Source organism: Salvia miltiorrhiza, chromosome 5 (genome assembly GCF_028751815.1).
Source record: "Salvia miltiorrhiza cultivar Shanhuang (shh) chromosome 5, IMPLAD_Smil_shh, whole genome shotgun sequence".
Taxonomy (NCBI): Eukaryota; Viridiplantae; Streptophyta; class Magnoliopsida; order Lamiales; family Lamiaceae; genus Salvia; species Salvia miltiorrhiza.
In genome coordinates, this window is record NC_080391.1 from 22,882,627 (window position 1) to 22,900,166 (window position 17,540).

The following is a 17,540-nucleotide window of genomic DNA, read 5'->3' on the forward strand; positions in this document are numbered from 1 at the left end:
TGCACTTGAATAGAATAATTTGATTCATTATTTTGATTTGAGAGTGAATGACATGGTATCCCGACCTTCACGTTAATAGTAAATTAGAATTTTTTCTTGTCGATGTCAAAAATCAGAAAAAATGCTAAGTTCGTGTATTTGTGGGCTAAAAATAAAAGTCATGTTAAATTTCAAAAAATATAAAAAGTTCGTGTATTTACAGGCTAATAACCCTATTAAATAAGTAACTTATGTATTAAAAATACATAAAAAAATCTATGTGCATAAAGTAATTCTATGTATGGACCAAAAACCATAGTTTATTATTATTATTATTATTATTATTATTATTATTATTATTATTATTATTATTATTATTATTATTATTTGGCCCACAACAAAATATGAAGGCCCAAGAGCAAGTAATTAATCGGACTAAAAGCATTAAATAAGTATTGGGCTTATGAAAAAAAAAAAATAAGTTCGATATAATTTTCTATGTATCTCATAGAAATAATTTATTTAAATAATAAAAAAAATAAAACTTCTAGTTTTAACAATAAATTGTATATCTATGATATATTTTGTTTTAACAATAATTGAAGAATCACGCTGACTTCGAAGCCCAACATTTGTAAAATGTTGATATCTATTATATATTTTGTTATATATTTGACTTTTGAAAAACATAACAAACAGTTTTCTAGCATTAAGTAAGTTTTTTGTATTAAATATTAGTACTAAAACTCTAGGTTTGTAATGATAGTAAATATGTGATATCTATTACCGTTTTATTATATCTTATATTTTAGATTTTTAATATTTCATATTTGTATTAATTTAAGCTTTAATATTTCAGATTTGTAATACGGTTACTGTTTTATTATATCTTATACAAAAAAAAAGTAGTACTTGTACAAAAATAAATAAGAGACAATATATTTTTCCATATATTTCTTAAATTTATTTGTTTTTATGAATTAAAATACTAAATATTAAGTCTAATTTCAATTTTAAAATATAGAATTAAATAATATCTTTTCTTAAAACCAAAATTTAAAATCAGAGAGAGGCCCAAATGCAAATTAACATTACATAATACAAAACATAGAACATCAGGCCCAAACAAAACTTGCATATTAACATTACATAATACAAAACATAGAACATCAAGCCCAAACAAAACTGGGCTACAGCATGAAAAGAGCCCAAATAAAAAATAATAATTGGCCTCAAACCATAATAAAATTGGAGATGATGTTGATGTAGTGGAGAAATGGTCCCACCACTTTATGTGATGTGTGGTTGAGATTGAATTTGGGGTGAGTTTTTTGTAAATAAAGAGTGTTTGTAAGGATAAAATATAAAGGTGAATGGTGGGACCATGACTTAAAAAGAAAAGTAGAATACTTTTTGCGGACGTCAAATATAGTAATTGTGGAATACTTTTGGCGGACGGAGGGAGTATTAAAAACGAAAGTTAAAAATCCGAAGAAAAAAAATGCAAAAGGAAGAAACTTTTTTGAAAATTTTCAACTCGATAAAAATTATAATCTGAATAGCCCGACACCCGATAGGGTCGGGTCGAAATTAACCCGAAATCCTATAGTGCTGATCCGAAAATAATGTCTTCGGTTGATTATATGAAAATTTTATTCGTATTTGATTTTCAATTTCATTACTTTACTTATGAAAATTAGTATAATAAAATATTTTTTTCAAAAGTTTGTAAAAACGTATTTTGATTCAATATTACTCATCATTTTACTTTTTTGTATTTTTTTAATTCAATGCTTAATATAAAATATTTAGATGTAAAATTTAAAAAGTAATACTTAATATTTAGTAAAAATATTGCATCTTTATATCTCTATGACTTGTATAATAGTCATTGTGTAAGTAAATATTGAAATGTTGGTTATTTATGCGTGTATTTATTTATTACAAATATAATATTATCAAGAGCAATTAATATAGTATTAGTTATTTTTTAAAAATAAAAATTTGAGGCCGATTACCCCGATGGGTGAGCCCGAAACCATAACATTTAGTGTTATGGTTAGAAATTTCTAACTCCAAAAAAAATTCAACCCAATCAGCCCGCACTCGAATAACCCGTAACCCGTTAGGGGTAGCCCGAAATCCCGTGAATTAGCCCGATTGACATTCTTATTTATGCTTACCTTTTTGCATATTCTTTTTCAACTATATGCATAGTACTATGCGACACCGTCAATTGACTCTCTACGCTGGTAACTTGACGGATCATACTTTGACAATGGGGTCACATAGTGATATTTATTTAAAAATAAATATTTAAACATTTTTAAATAATGATATTGATGAATATTTTTTAACACTAATATTAATATCTATTCAATTTTAAAAAATGAATTTATACTTCTAAAGTATATTTATATATTATACTTAAATTATGATGTACATTTGGACAAACTAAAATGTAAGAGCAATTGATTAATAATTATAAAAATTAAGATCAATTGATTATAAATATAATTCCTACATTTTTATAAGAGCATTTCCAATGCAAAGTTCCAAAGGAGATGCATCCTCATAAAAATTCATTGGGTGTTATATGTTGAGTATGTATGATTAGGAAAAAAGAGATGCAATATTGCATCCCCTATAATTGGCAGAATGTAGGGCCATTCGACATTTTTTACTTTAATTTATTTCCTATTTCTTGTTTTATTCTTTCTATTAATTTGTCATATTAATGTCTTCTCCTTCTTCTTTTTTTTTTCTCTCTAAACAACTATAGTTTTTCTCTATTCAATTTATAATAATTATTTTTAATTATTAATCTCAACAATTGTGCAATAGTTCTTTTGATTTACAATTTTATTATTATTTCGAAAGCTGCCTATTGCCAAATAGTAACACTTTTTTCTTAAATTTACTTTTTTTTTGTGAGTTCCTATTTTTCTTATTTAGTATGCATTCCTATTTTACGTTTTTCATGTTATACGGTTTCTATTAAATAAAAATCTTTATTATTTATAATTTTGTAATATAATATTTATAAAATAATTAATTTTCATATTAAATTAATTGAAGTGGGTGGAAAATGGCTCCACAATGATGTCAGCAAAAAAAATGAGTTTTAAAAAGGTATTGTTGGAGGTGAAAATAAGAACGGGGAATATGATGATGTGTCTATGATGATGCCACCAAAACCCTTAAAATCAGGATGCACTGTTGGAGATGGTCTAAATGAATAAGTTATTTAGCTCATTGAGATATCTCATAATACAATCCATGCAATAAGTAGTACTATTTTTTTCCTATAATTTTTAGAAGTGAGCAACGTGAATTACTATAGTTATACAAATAAATTTACAATCAAAATAACAAAAGTTCGTTAATATGAAATTCATATACAATTTAATTAATAAAATAGAATTGTGTTTTGTGTAAAGAATAAATAAAATAAAAATAAAAACATTCACGCTCCTCATCATTTTAAAAAACACGCCTACCCATATTACATAATAATTGTCAATATTATTTTGTAAATATATATTAATAGATATTTTGCTACATCATCCATATTTTTTGTAAAAAAATTTCACTTTTTTTGTTTTTATGTAGAGTAAACCCAATCGAAGATGTTATCCAAATTCAAGTATTTAATAATCAATTATTTAGGTAAGAGTACTGAAAAGATACGTGTGCATAATTTTTTGTATATAATTTTAAGAAAGATTTATAGATCAATTAATTGAATTAGAGTTTGAGAAAGTATGTGTGTATGGATTGTAATTCATAATTTTTAAAATAATGTAATTTTCAATTAGTTGGATAAAATTATTGAGTTAGTGTTTCTTAAAATAAAAGAAAAAAGAGGAAGGAATTAAAAATGTTAAATAAATTCACAACAATGGTAAATTTTTAACTAAAAATTTTCAATAGTTTTCATAAATTTATGAATATAAATTTATACTACTGTTTATTAACAAATTTACAATACTGTTTACATTTTAATATATTTAATATATGGCAGATATATAGTACTCCATACAACATTAAAAAGCTACTACTACTAATTTTCGAGAGCCCCAACCACAATATTTATTATTCAATAAACACAACATAATATAAATACAGAGAGGCATTCATTTTTAGGATTTCAGCCGCTGCCTTTGAATTCTAGAGTGTTCTCCACTTCTCCCAAAATTCTCTCTCATTAGACCCGCCGTTCTCACTTTGCAGATCCAGCCATCCATACATCTCTCATTTTAGGGTATACGCATGACCGGCGCCGCTATCTCCAGACACCAGATCTTCCATTTTCCTCTTCTCCCTCGTCTGCATACTCTTCCCCTTCAATTCCAGCCTTCTCCATATTCACCTTCTTCCAGCCTTCTCCATATTCCCTTTTCCTCTTCTCCCTCGTCTGCATCGTTTTCTTTGGCCACTCCCAAAAATAAAACCCTAACTTACGCCCCCTCTCACGGTCTCACCTCTTCTCTCTGAACACCTAAATTTCAGAATCGGACAAAAATACTGACAGCGAAAAAGGCGAAGCAGCTGTTAACGCCACCACATCTTCGTATGGTGGTGGGGAGCCGGAGTGAAGATCTATTTTTTTACATTTATTAGTTTTTTGTCTTTTAATTTTTAATTTTTTTTTGTTTTTATAGTATCATTTTTGTAGATCTATGAATATCATTTGAAAAGAATAAGTTTTTTTTTGCTGCTGATGAGCTTTTTTTGTTCATAGCATCATCAATAGATCTATGAATATCATTTTTTTGTTTTTATGAACATTTATTTCGTAGATCTGATTTTGGCATTATTTTTTGGCATCTGTTTTTGTCATTTGATTTTTGTAGATCTATGAACATTATTTTGGCATCTGATTTTAGTATTATTTTTTGGTATCTGATTTTCGTAGATCTATGAACATCTTTTTTTATCGCATGTAGATCTATGAATATCCACACAAATTCATTATCCTTCGACAGTGTTTGTTACTGATTTACATTCTCGTTTATTTTTACAACTTCCTAAACCTGCAGAGTAAACTTTGTTTGGTTACCTATATTTTGTAGGTGCTGCTCTCGGCGCTGGATGAACATCGAGGAAGTGAGGAAGTGAAGATGGATATTATGTGGTATCACTATTGGGTGAAGGCAAATTCACTACCGGTGATTTGTGTGAAGCACTCATTTTCTTGATAAAAAGGTATGATCACTATCTAACAATTTACATAAGACTTTTCTCTGGAAAGAGATACTTTAGAACCTCACAATAACACAAGTAATGTTTATGTTCTTCAAGCGCAGATCTTTATACACTAACACCCAATAAATCAATTTTTAAAGATTGTGAGTTATATATTGAAAATGCTTTCAAAACACTTCCTGCACTCTGGGTAGGGGTGAGGAGAGAGAGATAATCCAATCCTTGTCTATCATATTGGCCCATTTAGAAATTATAGCAACAATATATGATTTGCTCCACATTAAAACTCTTGAATGCTGTAAATCTTGAATATAAAAGTGTGATAATATGAAATTTCTTCTTCTTGATGCCAACTTGCTATAAATCTTGAATATACACTACTGAAGCACTCTTTGGTGTGATATGAAATTTCTTCTTTTTGACGCCACTTGCTATAAATCTTGAATATACACTAAAACCATCATTTTTTTTGTGTGGCTTTTGCAGATCTGACGTGCAATACTTCCTGCTGCATTGAGAGATTTTAGTGTTGATCTGCTGAGAAAATAAAAGTAAATAGCAAAAAACTGAACAAAATAAAAAAGAAATTTTGAATAACAAAAATTAAAGAGAAATTTTGCAGGAATTTACCACATAAAAAACATACAAAAGATTTAGAATAATCGAGATTAGAAAGAGAGAATAATCAAGATTAGAGAGAGAAAGTTTCAGTGGTGAAAATGTAGTCTGAAATAAATTTGATATTTATAGGCTCAAGTGATCTGCAAATCGACTCCAGATGAAAGTATAGAAAAGTTTCAGAGGAAAACATATTTATATGAACAAAAAAATTTCGGAGAAGAGAAAATGGCTTGTTGAAAAACTTCAGATTAAATCGTAAAAAAAGAGCAGAGCTTAAAATCGGATAGCTCAAGTGTGGGTTAGCAGCTGATGAATTGCTATTTATAGAGAAAGAAAGCAATAATTTGGGTTCCAAAAAATTTAAAATTCAAATGTGGGCTGTACTGTTGGAGCCAAAACTGCCTGCATTCTCAAACCCAGCGGATAAGAATCAGAAAGATACATTGGGCCAATTGATGTGGCTCTTGGCGGGAGCACACTATCCTAGAATTCTAAGCTTTAATATATGTATAGATAGATAGATAGATAGGGTTGGGGTGTGTTGGGCCATTACATTGGGCCGATTTGTATTTAATTATGTTGGGCCTCTGTTTTTTTTAAAGAATGGGCTGCATATGTTTAAGTATGGGCTATCACTATTTAATATAAATGGGCTGCCTTCTTATACTAATTAGAATTTATAAGTAGTTTAATTAACTAATTTAAAGGATGATTTCATAATAATGTCATATTATTATTATGTGCATATATGATTAAGCGTGAAATGATTTGCATCAAGTATTTTTGTGAGTGAAAGCATTCATGATTTAATTGGTTTATTTATAAATCCAATTATTTAAGAAAATCGAGTAAGGATATTATTGGTGTCCTCAACTCAAGAATTTAGTTTTCAATTATTTATTTACTAAATTTTGGAAACCCGGCGTGATGAATCAAGTATGTTTAGTACATCCACTAAGACTTTAAGTTAGTTTCACGAGACCTATTAAGAATAGAATTTCTTGTAGGCTTTATGAACCAAGGGGATTAGCACTGCTTTCCCAAGACGAGTTTATGTGATTATGATCTTCAGGCTTTGCCTATCCAGGTGGGCTTACTTTTCAAATGTATAAAGTATGATTGAGTTATTAAGCTCTAAATGTTTCAATGATGCAAATTGCTTATTCAATAAAATGCAAACTGTTTATCCAATAAAATATTTTGTGCACTCTGCTCCGTTTAAGGCTCGTATAAGTTAATCGATCGAGGTTCTCTCTTGACCTAACACATTATTTGAGAATTGTGTACACCTATTAGCTGACCTGGTGGGTTGATCTCCATCGGGCACTAATCATGTATGAGGCGTTATAAGGGTGCTCGACGGAATGTGTTCCAGAGCATTGGGTCCCAAATGGGAACTTGGTTGGGTTACGCCCTCAGTTCAAGCAAGCGGGAGTAATGGATCCGTCGGTGGCTAAAAGGTCCGAGATCACAGCGAGTAACGGAAAGGGAGTGTGACATGTGCGCACAAATGAAAAATGTTTTAACATGCTTAGAAGTTCTTTCAATTTAAAACCTTCTAAGTTATGTCAATTATAATTGGATAAACTGTCTTTACGAAAATATGAAATGTTTATGAAAATGCATGCCCACTGAGTACATTAGTACTTAGCCCAAAAATATTTTCAAATGTTTTCAGGTTGGCTGGTCGGTGCTGACGGGACTGAGCTGAGGCTAGTGTTCAATTTCTATATAGACTTCCGCTGTAGTAATAACTCTTATGCATCTTTTGTTTTCTCAACTTAAGATGACTTCATGTTGAGCTTCAATTTAAAATATCTAGTTTTATGTTAATGAACGTCGGTTGTTAGAAACATGAAACAAAACTTGTGATCCAAAGGGGCCTAGCCCGACTCGTTATCTTATTATTCGGGTTCTAACAAGGTTGTTCCTTGTTTATTTCTATGAATTAGTTGCACCTCGATTATATTTATTCATTCAAGAATTGCGGTGTGACAAATTTGATTGGATAAAAAGGCAAAAACATGGGTGAGACTGATCGAGTGTATGGATGAGAGGGTCGGGGAAGGGTGGGTCAGCGGGGTCTGGGCGCAGGTCGCGAGTCTCAGGCCGGTTGAAAAATACGGATAATTCAAATTAATTATTGTTGTGATGAAAAAATATAAAAAAAAATCCGCGATGATTGTCATTTTTACCCACGAGAGCTTGTATTTTTCATTTATTTGGACAAGTAATTATTATCGTAAGATAAGGTAACCATTGATATGAAGAAATGTAATGTTTCAATAAATATCATAATATATATAAAAAAAAGGCAAAAAAATATTGTTGCAAGGAGAACAAGAACAACCAAAGCAAACAGTGCACCCACAAAGACACATCCCCCCAAACTTATTCACCACCAAAGAGAATAAGTTTGAAAAGAAATTGTGGGGCACGAAAACAAACAAACAAAAGAAAAGAAACAAATTCACCAAAATTGGGTTGCCCCAACAAGCGCTATTTTTAACGTCGTTAGCTCGACGATCCAGTAGGTATAGGTGGCGGCCACTTTTCATCAAATTTGAGTACATCATCTGTTGCGAACCAATGATAAGGTGGTTTTCCAACCTTCAAAATTTCTTGAAAACTATGGCCATCCTGTGAACAATCAGAAGTACTACCACACTCCAAAAAGTGTTCATCAGATGAATCAAAATTAAAATCAAAATATGGAGTTAGATAAAAGCTAAAGAGACAAGCCTTCAATGATTTCCCTTGGTCGATGCAAGTGTCAACTACATTTTGGACATCGCGCTCTTCAACACTTTTAAAATTTTCATCCTTCAAGCTCATCTCAACTTTCAGAACTTCTTGCTCTTCTTCCATCGCTTGAGGCTCTTCATATGATGTATCACTTTCGAGCTCAATGGTCATACACTGCTCTTTTGGACTCACCACAGTATTGCTTGAGAATTGGCCCGACTGATATAGATTGCTAATAGCAGTGGTCACTTGAGTCATCTGAGTCTCAAACACCTTCATCCGGGTCCCTAAAGCAGCAGTAGTAGACTCAAGCTTCTCCATCCTCTCATTCGACTTGGAGATAAATTTCATCAATAGCTCTTCCAAATTAGGCTTTTTCTCCTCATTGATGACTCCATTGGTGACAGAGAAGCCCGGTGGAGCTAAAAACGAGTTATTCAGGCACCCTCCATGATAGAGATGTTGCCAACTCTGATTGTTTCCCAGCTGTACTCTTTGAAATCCACCCTGCTGAAAATTACTGAAATTCCAATTGCTGACAAAATTTGCCTCTTCCATCATCATCGGATTTATCACAGCTGACTCCATCTTAGCAATACTCAAAAGCATTTATCTTGGAAGACAATGCAGCGATTTGAGTGGCTAACAAAGTAACTGAATCAGAATTTGTGGTGGCAGCAACATTCTCCAAATATACCCTCTCGGCTGGCCATTGATAGCATGTAGTGCCCACGCTATCAAAAATCTCCATCGCTGCTCATGCACTACCTGGAAAAACTCCAGAACCAAAAAATAAGAACCAAAAGAAAAATAGAGAAAATAAATAAAAATAACAAAAAAAAATCCAGATTTGTATCAAATAATCAACAGATAGTACTGATAAAAATCAGTCCCCGGCAACGGCGCCAAAAACTTGTTCGCTATTTTATTAACACGCCGCAAGTGTACGGGTGCAATTGTGTATAGCAGTGACAAGGTCGAATCCACAGGGACTAATGGTTATCAATGCCTACTCTTAATTATTTTACTCTATCTAGAAAAACGAATCTTAAAGGTTTGATTTTGGAAAACAAAATTAAATTAAAATAAAGAAACACTGAAAAGAAATCAAGCTGTGAAAATGTGAAGTAACAGAAGAAAGAAAGTTTCCCAAAACTAAAAGTTCCTGGGATTAAAGCCTTCACAATTACTAATTCCCTTTAGAATTAAAATAAATGTGTTCTATGTTCTTAGTTCAGGTAATAATTTTCATCTCCCGATCTCAAATTAAAACCTATGATTATGCTAAATTGGTGATCAAACAATAAAGCAAACAATTATAACAAGAACATAAAAAGGAATAGAAATCTCAATTAATTGAATCAAAAGTCAGAAATTCGAGTCATGTTTACACCCTAAACCCTGGGAAAAAGAAATCTAGCCACACATAGACATATGACTAATATTCAAAATCTCAATAAAACTAATGAACATTAAACAATAAAAAACCGTAGTGAATTCGAGAATCTTCAATCTTGCTCTTGCTCCGTGTCTCACAGCTCTCAGGAAAAGTCAAAATATGATATAAGATGATAAAAGGTTCAGAGAATAAGTTCTTGGGGAGTATTTATATGCCCTAGGTCTCAAAATATAGGTCAAAACTCTGTAGGATCGAAAAATAACTGAAATAATAGAAAAATCGCGCAAAAACTATGCTGTCACGCGGCCCGAGGCGAAGCCGCGCGCCCAGCCCGCATGAGGCGCCACGACGTTCTGACAGCTTTGCGCAGCAATTTTTTTTTTTGCTCGTTCTCCCTTGTCCGAACTCCGATTTACAATCCGTTTGCGCTCACGAACTCCTCTCGAGACGAACTACAACTTGTATTTCAGTCAATTCTTCCAAATTCTGCTTCATTATTTCTGAAAATTCGTTCAAACACAAGCAAGTAACAAGTTCTTGACCATAAACGAATATAAGCTCAAATAGACCATCAAACACACAAAATCCTCACAACTAAGCATAAAAAATGACACTCCAAGAGGTAAAAATGCATGTTTATCAACCCCCCAAACTTGAACTATTGTCCGTCCTCGGACAAAACAACGATGAATCAAGAATGAATCAACAAGAGCGCAGGAAAAAGTGGATAACATTGTGGTTTCAGATTTGTCAACAAAAAACCAACATGCATTTGTATCTGCTATCATCAAGATATCACACTCATGACGAACTTCAAATTATGGTCTCAATGACTTGCAATCCTCACCAAAAGATAAAGAATTTAAGAACTCTCAACTCTCAAGTGTATCAATCAAGATCATGGACGTGTATACGCTCAGTTCAAGCTAGCAAGACAAGTGCTCAACCATAGGCTTGTCGATCGTCTCACCTCTCCACCACTACACGTGTGCTTCTATAACCAAGATCAAAAAGGACTTTATTGAGGGTTGTAATGTAGGCTCTTTGGTAGGGTAGGATATATTTGGCTAAGTGACTAATAGATACAACTCAATGTAGCACAATCACCAACCTTATAGCATTCTTACTCAACACAATCTTCCACCTTCCATAAAACCAAAATTTTCAATACAAAATCCATCACAACTCATCACTTATTCCTCATGACATTATGACTTTCTAAAGCATCCTATGTACCCTTTTCTTTTCTTTTCTTTTTTCAATTCTTTTTCATTTTCTTTTCTTTTTTTTTCTTCTTTTCTTTCATTTTTTTTTCAAACAAGCCATGGTACTAGGATTTTTCAATCAAGATAAAAAAAAACATAACTCATGATCATTCATCTCCACAAACCAACTATCCCATTTCAACAATTTCTAAGCTCCCACCCAAGGCTAAATCAAAGAATATGGATAATAAGGCTCAAAAGGAGTGAACTAGGATCATATAAAGATATAGGACAAAGATGGGATATATAGGGTAGCAAAGACGGCCTTCTATCATCTCAAAGTTATTAAGCACACTATGTGACCTTGATGGAGAAACCAAGACAAGTTCTAGTGAGACACAAGCATGCTCGAACAATCACTCAAGAATAAGAAATAAGACTGTAAAAATGGTGACAGTCAAGGCTCAAAACTCACAGCTTATTTCATTGATTGCAAACACATAGAGACCATGCTTATCATTCATCAATCATGCTCAATCACAACAATATCAACACAAATGCATGCAATTTCACAAGTTTTAAACAGAAATCATCATGAACCAGTTATCCAACAAAACTCTACACATCTCACATTATCATCAAGGTACATCACAAAGAGAACTACCAAAGCAAGACTAAAAAAAAACTCAACGACAAAACAAACAAGAACAACCAAAGCAAACAGTGCACCCACAAAGACACATCCCTTCAAACTTATTCACCACCAAGGAGAATAAGTTTGAAAAGGAATTGTGGGGCACGAAAACAAACAAACAAAAGAAAAGAAACAAACTCACCAAAATTGGGTTGCCTCCCAACAAGTGCTATTTTTAACGTCGTTAGCTCGACGATCCAGTAGGTATAGGTGGCGGCCACTTTTCATCAAATTTGAGTACATCATCTGTTGCGAACCAATGATAAGGTGGTTTTCCAACCTTCAAAATTTCTTGAAAACTATGGCCATCCTGTGAACAATCAGAAGTACTACCACACTCCAAAAAGTGTTCATCAGATGAATCAAAATTAAAATCAAAAGATGGAGTTAGATAAAAGCTAAAGAGACAAGCCTTCAATGATTTCCCTTGGTCGATGCAAGTGTCAACTACATTTTGGACATCGCGCTCTTCAACACTTTTAAAATTTTCATCCTTCAAGCTCATCTCAACTTTCAGAACTTCTTGCTCTTCTTCCATCGCTTGAGGCTCTTCATATGATGTATCACTTTCGAGCTCAATGGTCATACACTGCTCTTTTGGACTCACCACAGTATTGCTTGAGAATTGGCCCGACTGATATAGATTGCTAATAGCAGTGGTCACTTGAGTCATCTGAGTCTCAAACACCTTCATCCGGGTCCCTAAAGCAGCAGTGGTAGACTCAAGCTTCTTCATCATCTCATTCGACTTGGAGATAAATTTCATCAATAGCTCTTCCAAATTAGGCTTCTTCTCCTCATTGATGACTCCATTGGTGACAGAGAAGCCTGGTGGAGCCAAAAACGAGTTATTCAGGCACCCTCCATGATAGAGCTGTTGCCAACTCTGATTGTTTCCCAGCTGTACTCTTTGAAATTCAACCTGCTGATAATTCCTGAAATTCCAATTGCTGACAAAATTTGCCTCTTCCATCATCATCGGATTTTTCACAGCTGACTCCATCTTAGCAATACTCAAAGCATTTATCTTGGAAGACAATGCAACGATTTGAGTGGCTAACAAAGTAACTGAATCAGAATTTGTGGTGGCAGCAACATTCTCCAAATATACCCTCTCGGCTGGCCATTGATAGCATGTAGTGCCCACGCTATCAAAAATCTCCATCGCTGCTCATGCACTACCTGGAAAAACTTCAGAACCAAAAAATAAGAACCAAAAGAAAAATAGAGAAAATAAATAAAAATAACAAAAAAAAATCTAGATTTGTATCAAATAATCAACAGATAGTACTGATAAAAATCAGTCCCCGGCAACGGCGCCAAAAACTTGTTCGCTATTTTATTAACACGCCGCAAGTGTACGGGTGCAATTGTGTATAGCAGTGACAAGGTCGAATCCACAGGGACTAATGGTTATCAATGCCTACTCTTAATTACTTTACTCTATATGGAAAAACGAATCTTAAAGGTTTGATTTTGGAAAACAAAATTAAATTAAAATAAAGAAACACTGAAAAGAAATCAAGCTGTGAAAATGTGAAGTAACAGAAGAAAGAAAGTTTCACAAGGCAAAGGTTTCAACAGATTCTCCTAACTAACACGTTTGATTCAATTAATGAGATAATTTCCTAAGGCAATCTCAAAGTTAATTCATACCCACTCCCGTGGCATACAAATCGTTGATTACACGCAAGGTTACCATCCCTGGATCACACTTCTAACATGTAACTCCTAAAAGTTCCTAGGATTAAAGCCTTCACAATTACTAATTCTCTTTAGAATTAAAATAAATGTGTTCTATGTTCTTAGTTCAGGTAATAATTTTCATCTCCCGATCTCAAATTAAAACCTATGATTATGCTAAATTGGTGATCAAATAATAAAGCAAACAATTATAACAAGAACATAAAAAGGAATAGAAATCTCAATTAATTGAATCAAAAGTCAGAAATTTGAATCATGTTTACTCCCTAAACCCTGAGAAAAAGAAATCTAGCCACACATAGACATATGACTAATATTCAAAATCTCAATAAAACTAATGAACATTAAACAATGAAAAACCGTAGTGAATTCGAGAATCTTCAATCTTGCTCTTGCTCCGTGTCTCACAGCTCTCAGGAAAAGTCAAAATATGATATAAGATGATAAAAGGTTCAGAGAATAAGTTCTTGGGGAGTATTTATATGCCCTAGGTATCAAAATATAGGTCAAAACTCTGTAGAATCGAAAAATAACTGAAATAATAGAAAAATCGCGCAAAAACTGTGCTGTCACGCGGCCCGAGGCGAAGCCGCGCGCCCAGCCCGCATGAGGCGCCACGACATTCTGACAGCTTTGCGCAGCAATTTTGTTTTTACTCGTTTTCCCTCGTCCGAACTTTGATTTATGATCCGTTTGCGCTCACGAACTCCTCTCGAGACGAACTACAACTTGTATTTCAGTCAATTCTTCCAAATTCTGCTTCATTATTTCTGAAAATTCGTTCAAACACAAGTAAGTAACAAGTTATTGACCATAAACGAATATAAGCTCAAATAGACCATCAAACACACAAAATCCTCACAACTAAGCATAAAAAATGACACTCCAAGAGGTAAAAATGCATGTTTATCAAGCTTCTATAAATATTACTCTTAGGGGGCCCTTGCTACCTTATAGATCCATCAAATTATAAAAATATGCATGGCATTAGTTAGGAATGAGACTTTGGGAAGAAGACATATAATTTTGATAGTGTAAGGGGGCATTTACTATTGAGGGTTAACTTAATAGGGAAAGATAGCATATACTCCCTCCGTCCCGGCCAAGACGATACATTTGCTTTTCGGTACGGGATTTAAGGAGTTGTAGATAAGTGTGTAATAATAAAGTGATAAAGTAGGAGAGAACATGCAATAAAATAATAAAATAAGAAAGAGAATGTAATAAAATGATAAAGTAGGAGAGAAAATGTAATAAGAGAATACTTAATTAGTGTTAATTAAGTGTTTAAAATTCCTTATTTTTGCCGAATATAGAAATGTATCGTCTTCATTTGGATGGCTCGAAAAGGAATATGTAGCATCTTGGGCGGGACGGAGGGAGTATATGTTAACTCATTATTTATTAAGATGAATTCAAATTTTAAGATATCTCAATACCCTTGATAATTTCTATAGTTTAAGATAACCTACTTGAGTCTTATCCAATTGAAAGGGGATTGGAGAAATCCCATTAATAAGGATAAAAATTCTCAATTATGTATATTTTAAATCATGAAAAGTAAATGCATCTTAAATTATCTACAAAAATTAAAACAACCATTTTACTTAAGCAAATATTGATTCTAATAACAAAAATAAAAATATAATAATGCTGACCACTACTACCCAAAATGCTCTTTTATAAATATATATTTTTTGAACTTTTACAAAACAAATTTTGAAAATTTGATAGATTTTATAAAATTAGTTTTTACGAAGTTATATTTGTTAAAACAAATCAAAAACCTTCCATCACGTTTAATCAAGTGTTAATGGTGTGAAACGTACAAAATTTGGATAGTATGGCTACAAATTTGTTCACATTTACTCTATGGACAATTTTGTCTAAAGTGTTAAGCAAAATGATTATTTAAAGGTATTGACACAAAAGAAAAATGGGACATTCGTTATTACTGATCTTCAAATTTCAAGTATGAGTATATGAACTTTCTTTTTGTATGCTATGTAACTATAATAATTATAGCTAGCCATAATAACAATTAGTTTTATGATTTAGAAATATTTAATTGGATTAGTAGGACTATTAAGATGATAGCAAAAACTTTTTTTGTCTTGTAATTAGAAAAATATAATATGTGCATTTTCTTCGTCTAATCTTACTTAGTTATATTATAATATATTATCATTATAACTACGTACAATACAATTTTGATGGTCAAAATTCTACTCACATATATGATTTTATTTTATTTTTTATTTATTTCTTTCTACCTTCTTGCAAACTTTTATTTAAAAAAAATTAACTTTTTCTTAAAACCCGTGTCGTCCCATACTAGGAAGTTATTTAGGGGATGGAGGGAATATATATATAAAAATAAGTAAATATAGCAATATTAGAAAATTAAGATAAATACTAAAAAACTTGATTAAATATAGTAATGCCAAGTACATAGGATTAATTTGTTATCCTACTCCCTTCATCCCATTAATAATGACTTTTCTTTCTTTTTTCATGTGTTTCATTAATAATGATTCCTTCGAAAAAAAGAAAATTTCTATCTTTCACCAAAAGTCGTGGCTTCACCGCTATCCATCATTTTTATCTTTTAATTATTTTTCTTTTTAATTATTGTAGCCAAAAGTAGGGAGTCATACTTAGTGGGATGAAGAAAGTATGTTATAATGATTTCGACTCTAGCTCCCTTTTAAGCTGATTCTTACTGTATCAGCAATTCAGCATGCATAATTAGTGGATTGACACAATAATTTATTTAATCGACTAATAAATTTTTAGAGGGTTGGCGTAAGAGAATAAAACTTTGTATCAGTATATATACACGACTTAATTAATTCATATCCGAGTCTAAATAAAACTTAACCCCATCAAAGAATACAGCGTATGTCCCCAAGGGGACACCAAGCGGTGCGAACTCTTGTCTACGAACAGTGAAGTTGAGGGATCAAACCCCATCGCTCCCCCACCCTCAAAAGTAAAAAAACAAAAAAGAATATAGTGTATATATTTTCACATGATCGGTTTAAATTTGAATATGAGTCATCTGATGAATAAGGTCATCAGATCAATTGATAAAACATTGGTGTAGAGGATTCAATATAATTCGTCTTAGGTTCCTACTAACACAAAGTTCAATCACTTTGCCACTTTAAGATGGAATGTAATTAATGTTGCAGCAAAATCGTAACTTTTTAATAGGTTGTAAAATTAAAACTTCAAAAAAATTCTGGTCAACAGAGACTGGAAGCTAGTACACAGTACACGGTCTTTTGTTTTTTTTTTTTTAAAGGATGCGGTCTTGTTATTTATTTAAATAACACGATTACGCAATTTGAATGAATCCAAAATCGTGTAGTTAAGAATAACAACAAAAATCTGAGAATGATGAGAAGCAAGCGGCGGCGGTTGAACATGCGAGAGGCGGCGGAGCGACAACGCACTATGAGTTTCTTCTCAGCGCGCGCCATACCTCATCGGCGAGTCCACATCATGATAAAGAAATATCACGAGACAGCTAGCAGTCAACATAATCGAGCATCGTTGACTCCTTAATTAAAAAGAGGTCAAAACGGTTCAAGATAACAAGAATTCATGATGCCTCTCTCCGCCTTCATACACGGCATCGGTTGGCGACGGGCCGGGGGACTGCCGGCTGTCACAGAGGGTGGTGTCGAACACGTAGACGTACTTGGGTTCGGTACGTTCAATTCCTAAAAATAGTTTTTGTTTGCCATTTCGATATGTTCACAAAAATTAGCCTAGCTTTTTTATTTATATATACACTATTGCATAACATACTACGTTTAATATATCAACTTATTTACCTATTACTCCCTCCGTCCCACTCCAATAGGCTCGCTTTCCTTTTTGGGACGTCCCACTCCAATAGGCCCAGTCTTAATTTAGAAATATTTAGGGGTTCATTAATTAAACTTTCACACTTAATTAAGAGGGATATACCCTCAAA

At 32.6% G+C, this 17,540-nt stretch overlaps 1 long non-coding RNA gene across 1 annotated transcript; it reads left to right on the forward strand.

Annotated features, from left to right (window-relative positions):
* Positions 1 to 4,003: 4,003 nt before the first annotated feature.
* LOC130986807 (uncharacterized) lies at positions 4,004 to 6,478 on the forward strand. The gene is made up of 2 exons (XR_009089400.1): positions 4,004 to 5,187; positions 5,674 to 6,478. It is a non-coding gene; the product is annotated as an uncharacterized LOC130986807 (long non-coding RNA).
* Positions 6,479 to 17,540: the final 11,062 nt, after the last annotated feature.